The following is a 21,858-nucleotide window of genomic DNA, read 5'->3' on the forward strand; positions in this document are numbered from 1 at the left end:
GAAGGGCATCACGTGGAGGTCACATTTTTTAAAAATTGGATTACATGATACAGGTAGATGAGGGTGAGGGAAAGACAAGGACAGAAAAATAAAGCGATAAAAAAACCATCACAAATTGCATGCTTTCTGCTGACAGCTTTTTAAAATGAGTTATTAGTGGAAATTGAACACATTTCAAGTTACCATGTTTCTTTGTGGTGAAGGTTTAAATTAAGAAAATTGGTCTAAGAAAGAACAATACAACCAAGCACTGCCCTTGTAGGAATTAAGGATGGAGTCTATGTTATGATAAAATAATTAAGAGTGCTGCTTTGGCTTAGGCAGTGCCCCCACAATGATGCAGAAATTAAGGTTCTGTGCACCTATTCCAAAGGCACAGGGGAATATTAAATGATCACATATTTGTGATATCTTGATCAACATCCCTCCCTCCAAAGCATCCAAAAGTAGTAACTGATTTTTCACTTAACCTTTCCTTCCATGTTACTCAAAATAGTGGCTGGCTAGGCTTGCATAGTAATAATAATACTTCAAAATGTAACAAAATAAGTTTTTTACCTACCACAGCTCAATATGATAAATATGTAAAACATTACTAGAGCCATTTACATGTATGCTGCTGCTATTCTTATTAAGGGTTATACTTTAATGGTTTTTACTTTACTTTGAAACCTCTTGAAAGATTTGTTCAATTGTACTGAATTTTGGCATCAGTATCACTAAGATGAGTTTAAAAAATGTTTTGCAGGTGAGAATATCTAATTGGGATCCATGAGTTTATTTTAAGTTAATTGCATAATATTATCAACAGAGCTGCTGCTGTAAAGAATACTCCAGTATTTACAAAATATTTAAAATGGATACCAATTACAGATCAAACACATTACAATTAGCTCAAGCACCTCTCTTCAGGTTAAAATATCTCCAAATCAGCTTCTTTCAATATTCAAGTATTAAGAGACTGACAATTAACAACCAGTTTGACAGCAAGCACTTCCACTGCAGACATTCAAGACCAGAGTAAATTAGAATGCAAGAGATGACCTGTTAAATATAGTTTTGAGTGCATCTGGAAATAGAAAATATTCTACCCCAAAGGGGTAGGCAATCGAACTGTTCCAACTCCTATCAATGCCTATGTTTACCAGTTTCTTGCAGGTATTCAGCAGTAGTTAAGGCAGTTCACCAATAGATTTCTCACTCCTTCCTACTGGTCACTAATTTAGTTCAAATAGATTAATTTCAGACCTGTGCTCAATTTGGTGAATGGAAGTAACAAATTGTTTCACTGATCCAGTAAAGCACCAAAAAACAAAATGATCCTTTAATGAGTGTTTTACCACAACAATAACTATCCTCTGTACCCTTACAGATTTACAGTAATTCACATAAGATTGGGAATGCAATGTTAAGTATACCAATATTAGTAAGGGAGGTCCAGTATTTAGATTCAGCCACAGTGAAAAAATGACAAAATAGTTCCAAATCAGGATGGTACGTGGCTTTGAGGGGAACTTACAGCAGGCTGTTCTTCCTGGTGACGTCAGAGTTGCATTCAATCAAGCAAATGGATTGTATTCCAACACTAATGTAGATGATATACAAGCTCTGGAGAATCAGTGAGGGAGTCAGTCACCTTAGAACTTCCATCCTCTGACCTATGTTGGTCCAGGTGAGTCTCCTGTGAACAGTAAACCCCCACTGGGATTTACTGTTTGATACTGGGGAATTCAACAATGATAATGCCATTGAAAAACAAAAGCAAGATACTAGATTTCATCTTGGTGAAGATGTCATTGTCTTGCACTTGGGTGGCACAAACATTATTTGGCATTTTCAGCCCAAGCTTGAATATTATCCAGGTCCTGCTATATAACAAAATAGACTGCTTCAGTACTGAGGAGCTGGAGTAATTATATAACCAGCAAAGATCCTCACTTCTGACCAGAGTAAAAATTAAAGATCATTGGGTTTAGGATACCATGCAAGTTCAGTCAAGATGTTCAAGATGAAATTTATCTTAAAAGTGAAGACAGTGCATAGTTATAAGGAGGAGGAGGGATAATGGTAGTAGGTATATTACTCATTTGGAGATTTGGCACAGACAAATTGGGCAGAATGGCTTCATTCTATTCTGTAACAATTTGATCAACTCTCCAGAGATCTGTCTTTCACTGCTGGAGTGGTTGTTATGTTTTAAAGGTTCGTTCAGGCCTCTCCTCACATCTGCTCAGAGTTAATTAAATCAGAAACAACTAATGCTGCATTGATATACTTCCTGATTCTTTGCAACTTGTCAGTAAGTGCAGGAGACCATATATAGTCCTAGAACATTTTTCTCACTGTCATATAGCTGATGGGCCTAACACTCGCCAGGTTCTATTCCTGCCTAAACAATCACAGCCAGAAAATTACAGACAATAGTTTCACTTTCTGGTTTTGCAGTTACCTCTGGTGTCTGCCAAGAATCTCTCTGACTCCATTCCATTTTTAACCTACGTGCTCGCCCCTGACCACCATCTGAAAGAATGTCAGAAACCACTTAGATGCTGACAATACCCAATGAGTACCTCATTCCTGTCTTGAACTTTCCACTACTGTTTGTTTATACAACTTATTTGACATTTCATATTCAATGAGAAATTTCTTCTAATTACATATTGGGAAAATTGTAGCTGTTGTTTTATGGATCCTTGCCATAAACTCTGTTTCTGAGTTATCATTCCCATCCTCACTCTTGGCTACTGCCAGAGGCTGAACTACATGATTGACCATTTTGTTGTCCAACTCAACTGAGCCAAGTTTCTAATCCCACACTCTCTGCATCACCAAGATTGCCTAATTCTAACTCTGTGCTATCGTTTGACACTGCCCATCTTAGTTCTTGTCACCAAAACCGTCACCTGTGCTTGTGTTACCTCCTGATTCAACCATTACAATGAATTCCTACTCTCACTAAACATGCATTCATTTACAATTCTGACACAGTATCCAAATTCCAAGTCTCTTTCAGCCATAAACCCCTGAATTCACTGATCATGGTTAGTTTTTGGCATTAATTTATGAATTCACTGCTCCGTATGCTTTTATCTTCCTTCAGCTCTACATGTCTCCAAAATCTCAGTGTTCCCCTACTGTGACTTCCCCAAAACTCCAATTTTCATTGCTTTACCTTTTGTGGGACTTCAGTTGCTTTGGCCACAAACTCTGAAGTTTAGAAACAGAGGAAGAGGCCAATTAGCCTGTTGAGCTTCCTCCAATATTCCATGAAATCATGGCTGATCATCTATTTCAATGCCCCTTTCCTGTACTATCTTCATACCCCTTGAGATCATTAGTCTCCAGAATATGGAATATTCTCTTGTATCTTCTGCATGATTGTACCTCTACAGCATTTTGGGGTAGAGGTCTGAATATCCACCAACTCCAAATGAACAAACTTTCTCCTCACCTTAGTCTTAAATGGCCTCCCTTATTCTCGGATTATATTCCACGGTTTTAGATTCACCAGCTAGAAGAAACATTGTATATACATCCACCTTGTCACAATCTGCAAGAATTTAAGTTCCAATGAGGTCACCCCTTGTTTTTCAAAACCTCTAAGGAAATAAAACACAGAAAATGGAGAAACTCAGCAGGTGTGGCATGCAACTGTGGAGAAAGAAACAAGGTTCACATGGAGTCCAATATGATTCTTCAGAACTAAAAGTGTTTGGAAAACATTTTTAAAATATATTTTATGTCAGAGTTGGAGGCGAGGCGAAGGGATCAGATGATATCTGGTTCAAAAAGACAAAGGGTTTGTTAATGGTAGTGAAAGAGAAAGTGATTTAATCAGGTGTGAAAGAATGAGAATGGCTCCTTTCTACTGAGAGCAAAGTTTTGAGAATATAAGAAAAGTTGAGAACAGATATGATGCAGTCAGACTTTGAAGTTGTGGTATTTAATACAGAGATCTAGAAAAGGAAAATTAGGCAGTGTTCCTCAAGCTTGTTTGTGTCTTGTTGGAACATTGCAGCAGGCCCAGGATAGAAATGTTAGCATGTAAGCAAAGGTGGCTTATTGAAATGGCTAGCAACTGAAAGGTCAAGGTCATTCCTACAGACAAAGCAGAGTGTTCTGCAAACTGTTCATCCAGTCTGCATTTGGTCTCACCAACGTAAAGGAAACTGCACTGAGAGCATCGAGGAAATGTAAACTCAGTTTTCTCAAAACACAATCCTGCCAGCCCAGGATTAAATCTGCTAAAACACTATTATACTCTCTCAATGCAGTATATCCTTCTTTAGCTAAGAGAGCAAAGCTATTCACAATACTGAAGGTAAACTAGCAAAGTTTGACACAACTGTGGCAAGGCATCTTTATTCCTGTACTTAAATCCACTAGAGATGAAGGGCAATTTACCATTTTCCTTCCTAATTGCTTGTTGTACTTTAAGAACAAGGACACCCAGATTCCTTTGGACACCTACACATCCCTACCTCTTATCATTAGAGTAACATTCTGCAATTGGTTCTTCTACCGAAGTGAATCACTTCACAATTATGCACATTATATTGCATCTATCATATTTTAACCCGTTCATTTCGGCTGTACTCTTGAAGGCTCATTGCATCTACTCCACTTCCAACCCAGTTTGGTATAATCAGCAGATTTACAATTGGTCTCCACGTCCAAAACATTTATATAGAACGTGCATAGATTGCTTTGCATTTAGCACTAATCCTTGTGTACATGATTAGTGACAGCCTGCCATTCAGGGTGATTCCTTCAAATAAACTGATCTGCCATACAGCCTCTTAATGAAAGGAAGTAGCCACTCTAAGAAAGGTTATAAAACATCAAGTAATAAGACGAGGGAAAAGGAATACAGCAGTAATCATGGTAACTTTAATATAACTGGGTTAATCAAATTGAAGAAGGTAGGTACTACAAAAAATTCATAGAGTACGTTAGGGATCGTTTTAAGAGCAATAAGTCATGGAGCCAACCAAGGAGCAGGCTATCTTGGATTTCATAATGAGTAAACAAGGCAGGTTTAATAAATGACAGAGTAAACAATCCCTTAGGAAGCCACTGTACTAACATGATATCATTTAATATTCATTTTAGGAATGAGAAACTTGGGTCAGAAACAACTGTATTTAACTTCAATAAAGGAAATTGCAATGAAATGAGGATACAGTTATCTAAAGTGAACTAGGTGGATAGACTAACAGGAATGACAGTAAGCAAGCAGTGGCAGGCACTTAAGGAGGTTATTCATGAGTCTCAGCAAAAATATGTTCCATCAGGAAGAAAGATTCAAAGAGAGAGTGACAAATCAACCATGGCCAAACAAGGAAGTTAAGGAGAGCATTTAGTTGAGAAAAAAGCATACAAGGAGGCAAAAGTCAATGATGGCCTTGAGCACGGAGATAAATCCGGGAAAGTAGGACTATAAAAGTAATTAAGACTAGATAAGTAATTAAAATAAAGTACGAGGGCAAACTAGTGAAGCCTATAAAAACTGACAACAAAGGAGCCTCTTTAAATATGTAAAAAATGAAATCAAAATGAACACAGACCTCTTAGAAAACGAACCTGGGGAGATAGTTGTGGGGAAGACAACAATGGCAAAGGAGCTTGTTACGACACAGGGTAAACCCTCCTGCTTATTTTAAATCAGCAACACAGAAAAGATTTATCCTGTGCAGTAATCTGTGAAAATTCGAGAGACCAAGAACTATTTAAGGTAAAAATTAACAACTTTATTTCGTACAGTATAACAGAGAATAATTAACCAACAACTATTTACAACTCTTTCCTCTAAACTATCTTAAACCTTTCCCTTCTATAATACTATTCCCCGATAAAATCCCCTGATTAAGGTTTACCAAAATTTCAAGCTTTCAAAACCAGCCAGTCGTCAAATCTTCTCTTCCTTAGTTGTCTTTTCTTCTTCTTAGGGATGTCTGTTTCACAGCTCACTGATCGATCAAGGTACCTTTAAGAGAGCTATTTTTCAGGTGGACTCGACATGCTGGTGGCATGGCAGTACTCCTCCCAACTGTTCAATTTTCCGTAGTCTCATATCCCCCCCAAAGCATCGGATTGTGTCATTGGCTTTTAAGATTGTCAATATACTAAATTCAAACTTGATATTTTTCGGGGTATAAGTTAAACTGATTGGCCTAATTCATTTTTTTTTTGTCTCCAGGCAGCCAGCTACCCAAACTGCTGGCCCACATGCTACATTGTATCTTGTTGAGTACATTTGGTGCTGTCAGGCAGTTCTGCTAGCTTTTAACTTTCTTAAAGGTACAGTACACCCACATCTTCATAAAGGATCTTAAAAGAAGTAGCTAGAGATAGTGGATGCATTGCTTGTAACTTTTTACAAACTTTTTAGGACCCTGGAGATATACCAGACGATGGGAAAACTGCCAGTGATGCCCCTATTTAAAAAAAGGGACAGAGCAAAAAGCAGTAACTATATAAGCCAATTAACCTAACATCTATTGTTGGAAAAGCATGGAATCAATTATTGAACATCTGGAAAATCATAATCTATTCAAGCAGTCAGCTTAGCTAATGAAAGTAACATCGTGTGATTAATTTATTGGAGATTTTCCAAGCAAGTCTCAACCAGAGTGGATAGAAGGGATCCAATAGGTGTGTTGTATGTGGACTTCAGAAGGCATTTGACAAGGTATTTCACAAAGGTTAAGTTATAAGAATCCACTGTTGGAGGTAGACGATTGGCATGGATAGAAAATTGTCTCATGGGCAGGGAAGAATGAGTGGGGATATGGGGTTCTTTTTCACATTTGTGATCCATGTGGTTCCATAGGGATCAGTGCTGTGACCATGATATATTTATGATATATATGCATGATTTGGAGAAAGGAAGCAAATATAATAGCCAAATTTGCAGACAACCCAAAAATAGGTGGAAAAGCAGATTGCCAGAGGGATACAGTAGAGAGAGATAAGTGGGCACAAAGTTAGCAATTGGGTATTATGTGGGAAAATGCAAAGTTCATTTTGGAAGAGAACAAAATAACAGTATTATCTAAATGGAGAAAAAGTGCAGAAAGCTGCAACACAAATGGTCTTGGGTGGGTACATGTGAACGAAAATCTGAAAGCTAGTACGGGGTGCAGCAGGTAATCAGGAATGCTAATGGAATGTTGGCCCTAATTTCAAGGGGATTCGAATACGAGAGTAGGGAAGTCTTACTGAAACTGTACAAGTTTTGACTATATCTGCAGTATTGAAAGTAGTTTTGGTTCCCTTCTTTAAGAAACAATATAATTTCTTTGGAGGTAGTTCAGAGAAGGTTCAAAAGGATGATCCCCGGTATGGAGGAATTGTCTTATTTGAAGTGAAATAGATTTGGATTCTATTCACTGCTGTTTAGAAGAACGAGAGGAGATTTCATTGAGGCATGTAGGATTCTTAACAGTCTTCTTCGACACCATACTTCGACTGACTGAACTGGTCCTCACTCTTAACAACTTCTCCTTCCAATCTTCCCACTTCCTCCAAACCAAAGGAGTAGCCATGGGCACCCCCATGGGCCCCAGCTATGCCTACCTCTTCGTTGGATATGTGGAACAGTCCATCTTCTGCAGCTACACTGGCACCACCCCCCACCTTTTCCTCCGCTACATCGATGATTGTATTGGCGCTACCTCATGTTCCCACGAGGAGGTTGAACACTTTACTAACACGTTCCACCCCGACCTCAAATTTACCTGGACCGTCTCAGACTCCTCCTTCCCCTTCCTAGACCTCTCCATTTCTATCTCGGGCGACTGACTCAACACAAACATTTACTACAAACCGACCGACTCCCGCAGCTACCTAGATTACACCTCCTCCCACCCTGCCCCTGTAAAAACACCATCCCATATTCCCAATTCCTTCACCTCCGCAGCATCTGTTCCCAGGAGGATCAATTCCACTACCGAACAACCCAATGGCCTCCTTCTTCAAAGACCGCAATTTCCCCTCCGACGTGGTCAACGATGCTCTCCACTGCATCTCCTCCACTTTCTGCACCTCCGCCCTTGAACCCTGCCCCTCCAATCGCCACCAGGACAGAACCCCACTGGTCCTCACCTTCCATCCCACCAACCTCCGGATACATCGTATCATCCTCCGTCATTTCCGCCAACTCCAAACAGACCCCACCACCAGGGATATATTTCCCTCCCCACCCCTATCAGCATTCCGGAGAGACCACTCCCTCCACGACTCCCTCGTCAGGTCCACACCCCTCACCAACCCAACCTCCACTCCTGGCACCTTTCCCTGCAACCACAAAAAGTACAAAACTTGTGCCCACACATCCCCCCTCACTTCCCTCCAAGGTCCCAAGGGATCCTTCCATATCCGTCACAAATTCACCTGCACTTCCACACACATCATTTACTGTATCCATTGCACCCGATGTGGTCTCCTCTACATTGGGGAGAGGGGCCGCCTAGTTGCGGAACGTTTCAGGGAACACCTGTGGGACACCCACACCAACCAACCCAACCGTCCCGTGGCTGAACACTTTAACTCCCCCTCCCATTTCGCCAAGGACATGCAGGTCCTTGGCCTCCTCCATCGCAAGACCCTGACCACACGACGCCTGGAGGAAGAGTGCTTCATCTTCCGCCTAGGAACCTTCCAACCACACGGGATGAATGTAGATTTCTCCAGCTTCCTCATTTCTCCTCTCCCCACCTTATCTCAGTCCCAACCCCCGGATTCAGCACTGCCCTCTTGACCTGCAATCTTCTTCCCGACCTGTCTGCCCCCACCCCCTCTCTGGCCTATCACCCTCACCTCCTTCCACCTATCGTATTCCCAGCGCCCCTCTCCCAAATTCCCTCCCCCCTATCTTTTATCTCAACCCGCCTGGCACACCAGCCTCATTCCTGAAGGGCTTATGCCTGAAACGTTGAATTCTCCTGCTCCTCGGATGCTGCCTGGCCTGCTGTGTTTTTCCAGCACCACATTTTTCAACTTCTTAACAGTCTTAACAGGGTAAATGCGGAGAGGATGTTTCCCCTTACAGGAGAGTATAGGAACACACGGCATGGTCTTAGAATTAAAGGGTGCCAATTTAAAACTGAGATGAGGAGAAATTTCCCGAGGGTAAAACGTCTTTGGAAGTCCTTGCCACAGAACTGTGAGTGCAGAGTCCTTATGTGTATTTAAGGCTGATATAGATAGGTTTTTGATCAGAGGAAATCAAGGGTTAAAGGGAAACAGCAGGAAAGTGGGTGTGAGGAGTACTGGAACAGTCATCACTCTACAGAACACAGAGGCTCAAGGGGCTAGACAGCCTACTCCTGCTCCTATTACTCAAGGCCTTAAGGTCTAACCAAGAACACTGATTAAAGGTAAAGTTATAAAGACCAACAAAATATTCTATAGTATTCAAACAGAATTTTCCATGAATACATTTCTGGAAAAGAGTAGCAGGTATATTTCCTGTACAGATATTGGATACTGAAAATAACAATCTTTCCAGGTGATGATGTACGAGCACTCAAATGGTTTTCTTCATCTTTAAAGGCCTTCAGCCAAACCTTCCAGCTTGTTGCAGACCAGGCATATGACCAAAGATACACATCAAGATGCTGTTAATTCAATTGACATTTGAATCTAAGTGGGAAATGCCTTAACTTTCAATTTGATGGGAAATTTCCTTGCTCTCCAGGGTCCTCAGTGAATGACTCCAGCTCAGAGTCAGGAGACTGCAAACAATTCCTTGGGACTTATCTGGATAGTTAGTGAGCAAATATTAGAAAACCTAGTCTAACGTCTGGCTAAATCCACAACTGACACCTGTAATCAACACCATCATCACCTCCCTGACTAACCTGAACAATCTCATACCTTGGCCACCTAACTCTACCCCCAACCTGCCTAGCCTCTCCACCAATGCTCTTTCAAATCAAGCCACACACCTCATGGCCCTACCCACAGCCACCTAGCCCCCCCCATTACCTTTCTACACCTCTTGCTCACCTACCGACCAATTTACCAACATTCAAACCGGACCATTACACTTACTATATAGGAGCTACTAGCATAGAAAACTGGGTACATCCAGTCTTTCCCAACTCAACTTGCTCAGAAAGTATCCAAGACACGCTTTATTATGTTACTCTGAAAGCCAGACTTAGAAAATGGTTTTGAAACTTGTAGCATTATCTAGTTGATCACATGGTATTTGCTTGGAAATTCTGGGCCTTTGTATTACTGGTTCAAGCATTTGCTAAAACCCAAACACATACTCAAATATTCCAATCACCAAATGGAGCTGTGCAAAAGCTAAATAGACGTAGTGTGGTGTTCAGTAGTTCTTGGATTCAGTACAGTATGTTCAGTAACTAGAATAGGGTACAATGATAATAGAACATATTTCAACAAAAATACATCACTCATGCCAACCAATTTCAAGAAAAAAAGTCCAACTTTTATTTGAAAAAATCATATGTTCTGCTTAATCATAAAAATGATAGAGGAAAACACAGGATCGCCCACTTCCAGTCTTAAATCACCATAGCAAAAACAATCTTCCACTAACAATTCAGTGGGTCCCTAATCTTTGACAAACTGGATCAACTCACTTATCCAGAAGGACTGTTTGGCCTAGTTATGCTTATTTAAAAAATCTTCAACAGAAGTAACTCACCCATTTAGGAGCGGTGACAGTCTCGTAGTATTAGATTAGATTATATTACAGATTAGATTACAGTGTGGAAACAGGCCCTTCGGCCCAACAAGTCCACACCGACCCGCCAAAGCGAAACCCACCCATACATTCACCCCTGACCTAACACTACGGGCAATTTAGTATGGCTAATTCACCTGACCCTGCACATCTTTGGACTGTGGGAGGAAACCGGAGCACCCGGAGGAAACCCACGCAGACACGGGGAGAACGTGCAAACTCCACACAGTCAGTCGCCTGAGGCGGGAATTGAACCCGGGTCTCTGGCGCTGTGAGGCAGCAGTGCTAACCACTGTGCCACCGTGCCGCCCTCGTTCTGGGGATCTGGATTCGAATCCCACCATAGCAGATGGTGGATTTGAATTCAATAAAAATAATCTGGAATCAAGTCTAATGATAACAATGAATCCACTGTTCATTGTCAGGAAAAACCCCATCTGATTCACTAACGTCCTTTATGGGAGCATCCTTACCTGGTCTGGCCTATATGCAACTCTAGACCCATAACAATATGATTAACTCTTAACTGCAGTCTGGGCATTTAGCGATGGACAATAAATGCTGGCCTAGCCACAACACCCCCATCCCATGAATGAATTTTAAAAATATACTGACCTTAACATACAGTGAGTTTTGTGGCAACCTTATTTTACATAACTCCATTTGAATCATAGCATTTAATATCCTTCACATATTCTTGATAAGGCAGTTATAATAGTTAAATAATTTTAAATTATATATTAGAGGATTAAACTTCACCAAAACATCACAAGTTCTTGATCCAAACTAGTTTTAAAAAATCATAGTCCATACAAGTAAGTTTTTCTAGAACTGCTGGTAATGTCAATTTGAAACTAACTATTCTAGACAGCCAACACAAGATTGGATGACTCTTTCAGCACCAAATATTTATTTTGATATGTATTTAGTTTCTTCAAGAAATAACTGGTGGCCATTCAATCCCTATTGAATCTTCTTATTGTAAAATGATGTATACCACTGTCATTGGCATCAATAGCCAGTTTGAATTGTTTTGCATAATTCAATACTGCTAAAACAATTGCAGTTGTCAGTACAACTTTGATACAATTATACAGCCCATGTTGTCAAACGCACTTAGACATTCTTGTGTCCATTCAAATTTTCTGTTTTTCTTCAAAAAATGTCAGGGATCACCATAATGTTGAAGTTTAGAACAAACTTCTGATAAAATCTACTCAATGCAATATTTTGAGTTTCATCCCAGGCATGGGAAAATTCAAAACAGTTTTTCCCTTTCAAATACTTTCACTTCAAAGTGCAATTTAGCGTTGTCCCATTGTAGCAAAGATTCTGAATTGATAGTCACAAAGTCAACACAGTAACAAAGCAATCCCTATTCTATTCCAAGATTGGAAGACAGCATTGAAAGACTGGTCACTTCTGCATTGGAAATACTTACTTTTCACAAAATTTATAATCGATCAAACAATTTAACCAAGTGGTGTACGTGTTATTTCCAGGTTTGGCTGAATATAACCACATCATTGATGTAAACCATGCAGTTACATAGCCCTTCAATGGTTTTGTTGGTTAATCATTAGAGCTTTGCTGGTACGCTTTTATTCCAAATGGAAGAGACTTTGCATTAATAAAGTCCACTCAATGTTTGAAAAGCTGATACTCCTCATGTTGTCAGGCAATGGAACACATGATATTCTTTTCGCTCTTGATTTTTGGTGAAGAATTGTGCTTGTGCAAGTCTTTCAATACTGTCTTCCAATCTTGGAATTGAATAGGGATTGCTTTGTTACTGTGTTGACTTTGTGACTATCAATTCAGAATCTTTGCTACCCATCCAGTTTCATCAATATCAAAAAAGAGGTAAGCTCAAGCTACTATGACTTAGTTCAATGTCACTGTCCATTAAAAACTTTAACTCTTTCCTCACTCGAGTTTATTTTGCTGGAATGAGTCTGCAAGGGTGTTGTTTTACATGCAATTCATCATGGTCAGCCAAATATTCACCTGGCATATTCACCCCAATCAATTTGAGTATGCAATAACTTTAAGTCACTTCAATAACTTTCTGAATGACTAATTATCATGCTACCAGACCTTTTAAACACCTCTATTATGATTTCTGGAGGATCAACATTTGAACATTCAATTGATGATGCAGTCTCCAAACAGAATAAAAATTCTCAGTTCAATCTCCAGTTCCTACTTTATCACAATTACACTTCACTCCTGACTATCACGCTTGCTATAATATTGTCAATATATTAAATGTCATAATGTCAATTGTGAGATTTAAACATTTAATTTTTTGTTATTTTTGAGGATCTGGGTTTCTGCTTTGCTGAGTTAGTTACTAGTGGGTTTTCAGAATGTCTGAAGTTAATTATTCAGTTGTAAGTACTTCTGAAGTCATGGGTGATTTATGTTTGAAAGTTTTTAAGGTCTGGCTTTGGAGGTAATAGATTTTGTGTACTGCTGATGGACTTCTGTTTAGTTAGATTATTTATCATGTGGGACACAAAACAATGGGCCCTCAAGGTTGGTTAGTGTATTCTGGAACTTCAGCTTTAAGCTAAAGGGAAATGTCTATAATTGAGAAAGGAAGCATTTCAGCTTCACTTTGAGTAGGTTAGTCTTGTTAAATTCTTGGATTAGATTGGGTGTTTAGGTCTGTGCTGCTGAGAAGGGCAAGATACATAGAATGATAGAATCCCTCCATTATGGAAACAGAGCATTTGGTGCACTGTCCCTCTTAAGAGCAAATCACACAGACCCTAGCCCTGTAACCCTGCATTTCCCCTGGCTAATCCTGATCCAGCACATTCCTGGACACAATGGCCAATTTAGCATGGCAAATCTACCTAATCTGCACATCTTTGTAGTGTGGGAGGAAACCCATACTGATACTAGGAAAATGTGCAAACTCCACACACAGTCTGGAATCAAACTCTAGTCCCTAGCATTTTGAGGCAATAGTGCCAACCACAAAGTATAGCGAACTAAGTTACTTTAGCTCTTTTGTAATAAACTTCAGTTTTATTGTTAAAGCAAAATCTGCAGCATTCCAATCTCATGCTTAAACAAAAATATGGTATATCAAGCCAGGTTTTTGTCTAGAATACAACTGGTGGGGTAATAACGACAAGTGGGATCATAACATGACACATCGGCTGATCCTCTCTCCTGTCTGGAGTACTCACTACATAATTTACACCATTGTGTTTCTTTGACTTGATAAGGTCTTCGTGGTTCCGGAGAGGGGCAACAATATTAATACCTTGTCTCCAGCTTTTTTGCCAATTCCTTTCAGTGTTGTGCACTCTTCAAAAGTTGTTTGGTCAACTCTCATACTTTGGTTAGATCCTCTCTAAAACTTGAGATTTAATGTGCTTTAATTTATCATCCTTTCTTGAATAGACCTCACGTCCAAATATCAGTTAAAAAGAACTGAAGATTGTTGATTCATTGAGACCATACCAAATGGCAAACTCTAAGCAGGGAATTCCTTTATCCCAATCATTTGGATATTCTATACAATAAGCTCCAAATCATGATCTTCAAAAGGTTAATGCTATCTGATAAGAGGTTGTAGTAATATTTTCCACCACAAACTGGTCATAATTTATTTGAATATTTGTGCTATATAATCATATCAACATTCAAATTTTATTTCTTTGAGTTATCAATACCTCATCTTTTTATTGCTTCAGGAAATCTTCTGGAAACATCCATAATTGTTACAAGATACTTATTCCCATTCCTGGCTTTAGGTTGGAGTCCTACACAGTTAGTAAGACCCTGCTAAATAGTTATTTGAAATCTAGTGTTGAGATTAAAAGGTACTGGCTTAATTGATAGATGGAGTTTCTCCACTACATAGGCCATACACATCAATCTGACAAATTATGAACGCATTTTTGTGTAATCCTCACCAATAAAAATAGTTTTAATATTTTATCTTGCATTTTCTTAATACCTCACAACATTATAATGGCAGGCCACTTGGGGATGTGCAAAATGTATTACGATACTCAGATGGAACTACCACCAGAAGGACCACTGCACATTCCTCATCACTTGGGATTTAAATTGATTTCCTCAGTAGTACTTTATCTTCAAAAGTAACAACTCTCAGCTGTGCATTCTGATTCAATACCTGTCAATGCTGTTTGGTCTAACTCTCAATTCAGGATCCATCTTTTGTTTTTCTGTTGAAGATGATTAGCCAAAGATATCAACCTTGTTCTCCTGACCTACACCTTTTGGTTTTACAATCTTTTGAAAACTATCAAATAATTGAATTTCAGTCAATTCCCTTTGTCATAGGTTCTTCCTCCTGAGATCTAGTCATAACAGCGAGTCAGAAAATAATCCAGGACTTCCTTCCTTAAGACCTCAGTTTATTTTATGTCTACTGATTGTGCCACACCCTCAATGAAGGCAAAACCTCTGAAGGAGCCATATTTCCCAAGATAAAAATCAATATTTTCTATAAAGACTTGTTTCATTCGTCCAACTATAACCTCGCCATTTATTAAGTCACTCTGTAATCCAATGCTGTATAGTGGGACTTGTTTGTAAACTCCAATTAATGTTTTCTCCTTTATTAACTCCTCTGGAAGACAAATGTTATCAGAAGCAAGCATCAGTGATCAACTTGCTTCAGTGTCTTTGAATACCTCTACCGGTTTACTTCTGTGATTTGAAGTGCAAGGAAATGCCTCTCCTTTAAAGGTAAAATATTTAGAAACTCCAGGGGTTTGACTCTTTTTGTCAATATTCAAAGAATAATTTTCATGACTGTCATCAGTCATCCCTCCCTTTTTAAGGAAATGTTCTCTTTGTACTGCTGCTACAGTTTTAATACCAAATGCATGGGAAAATGCCTTCACAAGAATGTCTCACCTATATACTGCTATTTTAAATTTCAAATTTACGCATCGCATGTCCCTCACCACAACTTATTGTGAAGAAAATTACAATACTACCTTTTTGTCCCTGTCCTTGCAGCGCATCTTCCTGTTCCAGTTTCAGCAGCAATCTCTTGGTGCAACCATCCATGGAAAGCAGGATCGAACAAGAGCAATGGAATGACCATGTCCCACTTTTACAAGACCAGGTGGTATGCTCAGTTAACATTTTCAGAGATCTCAGAGTTTCTAATGAGGGAGAGGTGGATGTTAAGGTAAATGGGTGGGTCGTGGGACTAGTGCTGAACACTGGGCAAGGAGATAAATGGAGGGGGTGAAAGTGAGGGATGGGATGAATGGGGATGTGGGTGAGTGGATTGAGAGGGGGCAAATCCAATTATATTGGGAGCAGTGTGGGAAGAGTGTGAGAGAGGGAACTCCTTAGTTGATTTCTGGCATATGTCAGTGATTAACATCAGTGATTAATCAGTTAAAATACAAGAATAAACATCAAGTTATGTGTCGCATAACAGGCCCTGATTTCTGAAACAAAGATTCCAATTTAAATTTTCAGTCACTAAATCTTACACATCCATCAGCCCTGAATTTGTTGACCTACTTATCTGAAAGGCCCAATTTTAAAACCCTCATTTTTAATCCCGCTATGTTCTTAACCTCTTCAAACCTTTGTAGCCTATTCCAGCCCCACTAGCTATTAGATCTCTACATTCTTCATTGTCTAACTTCTTATACATCACTTTTTAAAAAATATTTCATCATTTGGAGATGATGTTTTAAGCTGCTGTGGCCCCAAACTCCAGAAAGATCTCCTAAATATCTTGCCCTTGGCTATTTAAAATGTTCATTAGAATTTCCCTCTTTGGTCAAAATTTTGGTCAGATTTTCTTATAGCCACATGTGGCTTAGTGTTTTCATTGATACCGCTCATCTTAGACACTTATGACATTTGACTATATTAAATATGCTATATATAGATGCTGTTGCGGCTGGAAGTGCCAGCTTTGCTTTGGAATAGTAAGCAGTCTGCAATTGTACTTACAAATGCTTCAATATGCTGTACAATTCTCCACATGAGTATCGACTGCAAATATTCAGGCTCCAGTTATCTACAACTCAGAGGACTGAAAAGCTTAGTTCTGCATCAAGTAAATCAACCCTACAAATAAGCATGCAGCAAACAAAGGGACAGGAGTTTTCACTGCCATGTTCATGGAAACTAAGTCACTGTGAGAACTAATAGAAAAAGTGAGGACTGCAGATGCTGGAGATCAGAGTCAAAAGTGTGGTGCTGGAAAAGCACAGCAGATCAGGCAGCATCCAAGGAGCAGGAGATTTGACATTTCAGGCATAATCCCTTCATCAGGAGGAGAAAGTGAGGTCTGCAGATGCTGGAGATCAAAGTTGAAACTTTATTGCTGGAACAGCACAGCAGGTCAGGCAGCATCCAGGGAACAGGAGATTCGACGTTTCGGGCACAGGCCCTTCTTCAGGAATGAGCAGAGAGTGTTCAGCAGGAGAAGATAAAAGGTAGGGAGGAGGGACTTGGAGGAGGGGAGTTGGAAATGTGATAGGTGGAAAGAGGTCAAGGTGAGGGTGATAGGTCGGAGTAGGATGGAGGCGGAGAGGTCAAGAAGAAGACTGCAGGTCAGGAAGGCGGTGCCGGGCTGGAAGGATCCGGCTGAGACAAGGTGGGGGGAGGGGGGATGAAGAAACTGGTGAAGTCCAAGTTCATCCCCTGCGGTTGGAGGGTTCCCAGTCGGAAGATAAGACGCTCCTCCTCCGACCGTCGGGTTGTTGTGGTTTGGCGGTGGATGAGTCCAATGACCTGCATATCCTCGGTGGAGTGGGAGGGGGAGTTGAAATGCTGTGCCACAGGTTGGTTGGGTTGGTTCGTCCGGGTGGCCCAGAGGTGCTCTCTGAATCGCTCCGCAAGTAGGCGGCCTGTCTCCCCAATATAGAGGAGGCCACACCGGCTGCAGCGGATGCAGTAGATGATGTGGGTGGAGGTGCAGGTGAATCTGTGGCGGATATGGAAGTTTCCCTTGGGGCCTTGGAGAGAAGTGAGGGGGGAGGTGTGGGCGCAAGTGTTGCACCTCCTGCGGTTGCAAGGGAAGGTGCCGGGAGTGGTGGTTGGGTCGGTGGGGGGTGTGGATCTGACAAGGGAGTCGCGGAGGGAGTGGTCTCTACGGAAAGCTGATAGGGGAGGGGAGGGAAATATATCCTTGGTGCTGGGGTCTGTTTGGAGGTGGCGGAAGTGACGGCGGATGATGCGCTGTACATGGAGATTGGTGGGGTGGTAGGTGAGGACCAGTGGGGTTCTGTCCTGGTGGCGGTTGGAGGGGCGGGGCTCAAGGGCGGAGGAGCGGGAAGTGGAGGAGATGCGGTGGAGGGCACCGTCGACCACGTCGGGGGGGAAATTGCGGTCCTTGAAGAAGGAGGCCATCTGTGTTGTACGTATTTTGAACTGGTCCTCCTGGGAGCAGATGCGGCGGAGACGAAGGAATTGGGAGAATGGGATGGCGTTTTTACAGGGGGCAGGATGGGAGGAGGTGTAGTCCAGGTAGCTGTGGGAGTCGGTTGGTTTGTAGTAGATGTCCGTGTTGATTCGGTCGTCTGAGATAGAAACAGAAAGGTCTAGGAAGGGGAGGGAGGAGTCCGAGACTGTCCAGGTGAATTTGAGGTCGGGGTGGAAGATGTTAGTGTAGTGGATGAACTGTTCAACCTCCTCGTGGGAGCACGAGGTAGCGCCGATACAGTCATCAATGTAGCGAAGAAAAAGAGGGGGGGTGGGGCCAGTGTAGTTGCGGAAGATGGATTGTTCCACATACCCTACGAAGAGGCAGGCATAGCTGGGGCCCATGCGGGTGCCCATGGCTACTCCTTTTGTTTGGAGAAAGTGGGAGGATTGGAAAGAAAAGTTGTTCAGGGTGAGGACCAGTTCGGTCAGTCGAAGGAGGGTGTCGGTGGAAGGGTACTGGGTGGTACGGCGGGAAAGGAAGAAGCGGAGTGCTTTGAGTCCTTCGTGATGGGGGATGGAGGTGTACAGGGACTGGATGTCCATGGTGAAGATGAGGCGTTGGGGACCGGGGAAGCGGAAATCCTGGAGGAGGTGGAGAGCGTGGGTGGTGTCACGAACGTAGGTGGGGAGTTCTTGGACTAATGGGGACAGGACCGTGTCGAGGTATGCCGAGATGAGTTCGGTTGGGCAGGAGCAGGCTGAGACGATGGGTCGTCCGGGGCAGTCAGGTTTGTGGATTTTGGGCAGGAGGTAGAAACGGGCGGTGCGGGGTTGTGGGACTATGAGGTTGGAGGCGGTGGATGGGAGGTCCCCTGAGGTGATGAGGTTATGGACGGTCTGGGAGATGATGGTTTGGTGGTGGGGGGGTGGGGTCATGGTCAAGGGGACGGTAGGAGGAGGTATCTGCGAGCTGGCGTTTGGCCTCAGCGGTGTAAAGGTCAGTGCGCCAAACTACTACTGCGCCTCCCTTGTCAGCTGGTTTGATGGTGAGGTTGGGGTTGGAACGGAGGGAGTGGAGGGCTGCGCGTTCCGAGGGTGAGAGGTTGGAGTGGGTGGGGGGAGTGTGGGAGTTCAGGTAGCCCTTCATCAGAAAAGCACCTGCTGTGCTTTTCCACACCACACTCTCCACTTTGAGAACTAAAAACTTAAATCTTTTTCCTCTTAACAGCCATCATGTACAAATGATGCAAATTTTGATTAGCAAACTAAGATGTACTTTCAGTTTATTGCTTAATATATTTTATACAGTGCACTTTATTTTTTGAAAATTCATCCTCTATGCCTATTAAAGTTGAGGATGTTTAAGGGACCAATTTGCCATCCAATAAACTGTTGCTGTCAGGGAGCCAAAACAAAAACAAAAATCAGGTAATTCCAAAATAATATTTTTTGTGATTTTAACATTGGCCATCTTGAAGACCTGGCCAAAATTATTAAGATCAAACAACTAGGCACTCTTGGCAATTTGAGGTAATGTGTTTGAAAAGACAAGATATTTTGATTATCTAAATTGAATTATTACTCCTTTATTTCCACTTATTTCTCAATAGCTGAGAAATTTGTGCCTGAATCTTAAGGTTCAATGTATTCAATACATAACTTTCTTGAATAATTTTGATGTAAAATCTTACACTTGATCAGATTGTATTTCTGTGGGTAGTCTGAATCTAGCAAAACAAAATTTAGCAACTCTTCTACAATCCTTTTCACTGTGATACTGCAAAATGGAATGGCGTCTGGAAATCTAGCAAACATCCATTATGATCAACAAATACTAATTCTCACTTTTGTTTTAGGTAGGGATCCTATGCAATCAATGAAGACTCCTGCAAAAGGTTCCTCAAATGCAGGAATGGGTACTAAGGATGCTGGTTTTATCACTGCCTTAGATTTTCCAATTATCTGGCTTATCCTGTGTCCCATATCCATTTTCCAGCACTTTTTCAGGTGACCTACTTTATTACCATGAAAACACATGAGTTATTTTACTTTCTTTTCCCCTTCCATGGATTTCCTTTTTAATATGTGGTAAACCATCTTTACTATCTTCAATAAGCTTTCCTTTTATCTTACCACTTTCTCTGATTATTATCCCTCACAGATTGAAACTGATGTCAGAAGCCAAATTTTAACTTATGAACAAGCTCATAATCATCTGCCATTTTCACTGCTAATCTTGCAGTCTTAACTCTCTGCTCTTCCACATGAGGTCTCACTACTTAAAGTGAATTTTTGAAATCCTCCAAAGTAATCATCTCTCTAAAAACATCATATGTTTGATCTACTTTCAATGCCCTTCTCCATGTATCAAAATTACTTTGTTTGATCCTTTCAAACTCAATGTACCAGGTTCCTTCCTTAGATTCTTAAAACATTGTCTGTAGGCTTCTGGTATTAAGATGGCTTTTTTTCATCTCATCATATTCCCCAGATACCTTTTCTGATAGTGATGCAAATACCTCATTAGCTCTACCTACCAACTTTGTTTGAATCAACAATACCCACATGGTCACCATTCATTTCATTTGTTGAGCTACTTTCTCAAATGAAATAACAATCTTCTCATCAAACCTTGGCAACTCTTAGATACATTTATACAGATCCCACCAGGCCTTTGGCTACAATGGATTGCTCTCCATCACTGTCCTCATCACAACTCCTATATTTCAACTCTACCTCCACCAATGTAAGTCAGCTTTGAGTTTTCAGTCCCAACCAAGCTAGGAGTATTCTCTCTTTCAGCTTTCAACTGTAATTCAACTGCTTCATTTCCTTTTCATGTTCAAGCGGCTTCATTTGCAATTGAATTTTAGCCATTTCCATAGATTCTGATGGCATTTCCAACAATTGCAAATGTCAAGCTATTGCTGCAATTAGCTCCCCTTTTCACACAGACAAAAGCAACCCCAACTCCAGCTTGTCTGCCAATTCCAAAAGTTTTGCCCAGCTCCCTTTCTGTAAAACTCCAAGTGACTCCTTCCACCCCCAGGAAACACTTAGTGACTGAAAGAGTCATTACTACCCAAAACATACCCTATTTAAAAACTTACCAAATGCAATAGCCAAATTTTTTAAAAAACCCAACATTCACTGCCTATAGATTACAGATCTGGAATTACAGAATTTGATCCTTACAACAGTCCCCAATTTGTTATGGACCAATCCAAATCCCCTCAAAATATATTAAGATGATAGCCTAGACCCTAACATTTTCTTATTTTAAAAGGTAAAGATAAGGCATTGCATTCCAGATGCAACTCAATTGGTCAAACTACTTGATTTTAAGCAAAACACATTTTATTTATACACAGCTGTTGAAATACAAACCAAAAAAACTGACTTAACTGTAACTCTATCGAAGTGCTTTACAAAACAATATGCATATTAACTACTACTAATTAACTTCCAATATAGTACCATCCCATAAACATAACCTTGGCAAAGGCAAATTCAGTAAAATAGATTGTTGCACATGCAATTCAAGCAGCAGGAACAGAACCGCAGCTTTTAGCTGTAACCAAGAGGGATCAGCACTTGCACATTCAGCTTCAAGACCCCAGCAACTGCTGAAAGCTAAAACTAAAACTCCCGATTCTGTGGGAGTTTGGCCCCACCTACTCAGCTGCTTCTGTTGTTCAACTTTAAGAAAAACCCAAGGTCTCACAAGTGGTTTACTTTATTGGCTTTGA

The 21,858-nt window shown here is 40.9% G+C and overlaps 1 protein-coding gene across 2 annotated transcripts in view; it reads right to left on the minus strand.

The window, feature by feature from the left end:
- ranbp10 (RAN binding protein 10) overlaps window positions 1-21,858 on the minus strand; it is a 164,709-nt gene that overhangs the window by 52,787 nt on the left and 90,064 nt on the right. The gene's annotated exons all lie outside the window — the stretch shown is intronic.

Source organism: Chiloscyllium plagiosum, unplaced genomic scaffold (assembly GCF_037043375.1).
Source record: "Chiloscyllium plagiosum isolate Xiang-an unplaced genomic scaffold, Cpla_swu_hap1 HiC_scaffold_17, whole genome shotgun sequence".
In the NCBI taxonomy this organism is placed as follows: Eukaryota; Metazoa; Chordata; class Chondrichthyes; order Orectolobiformes; family Hemiscylliidae; genus Chiloscyllium; species Chiloscyllium plagiosum.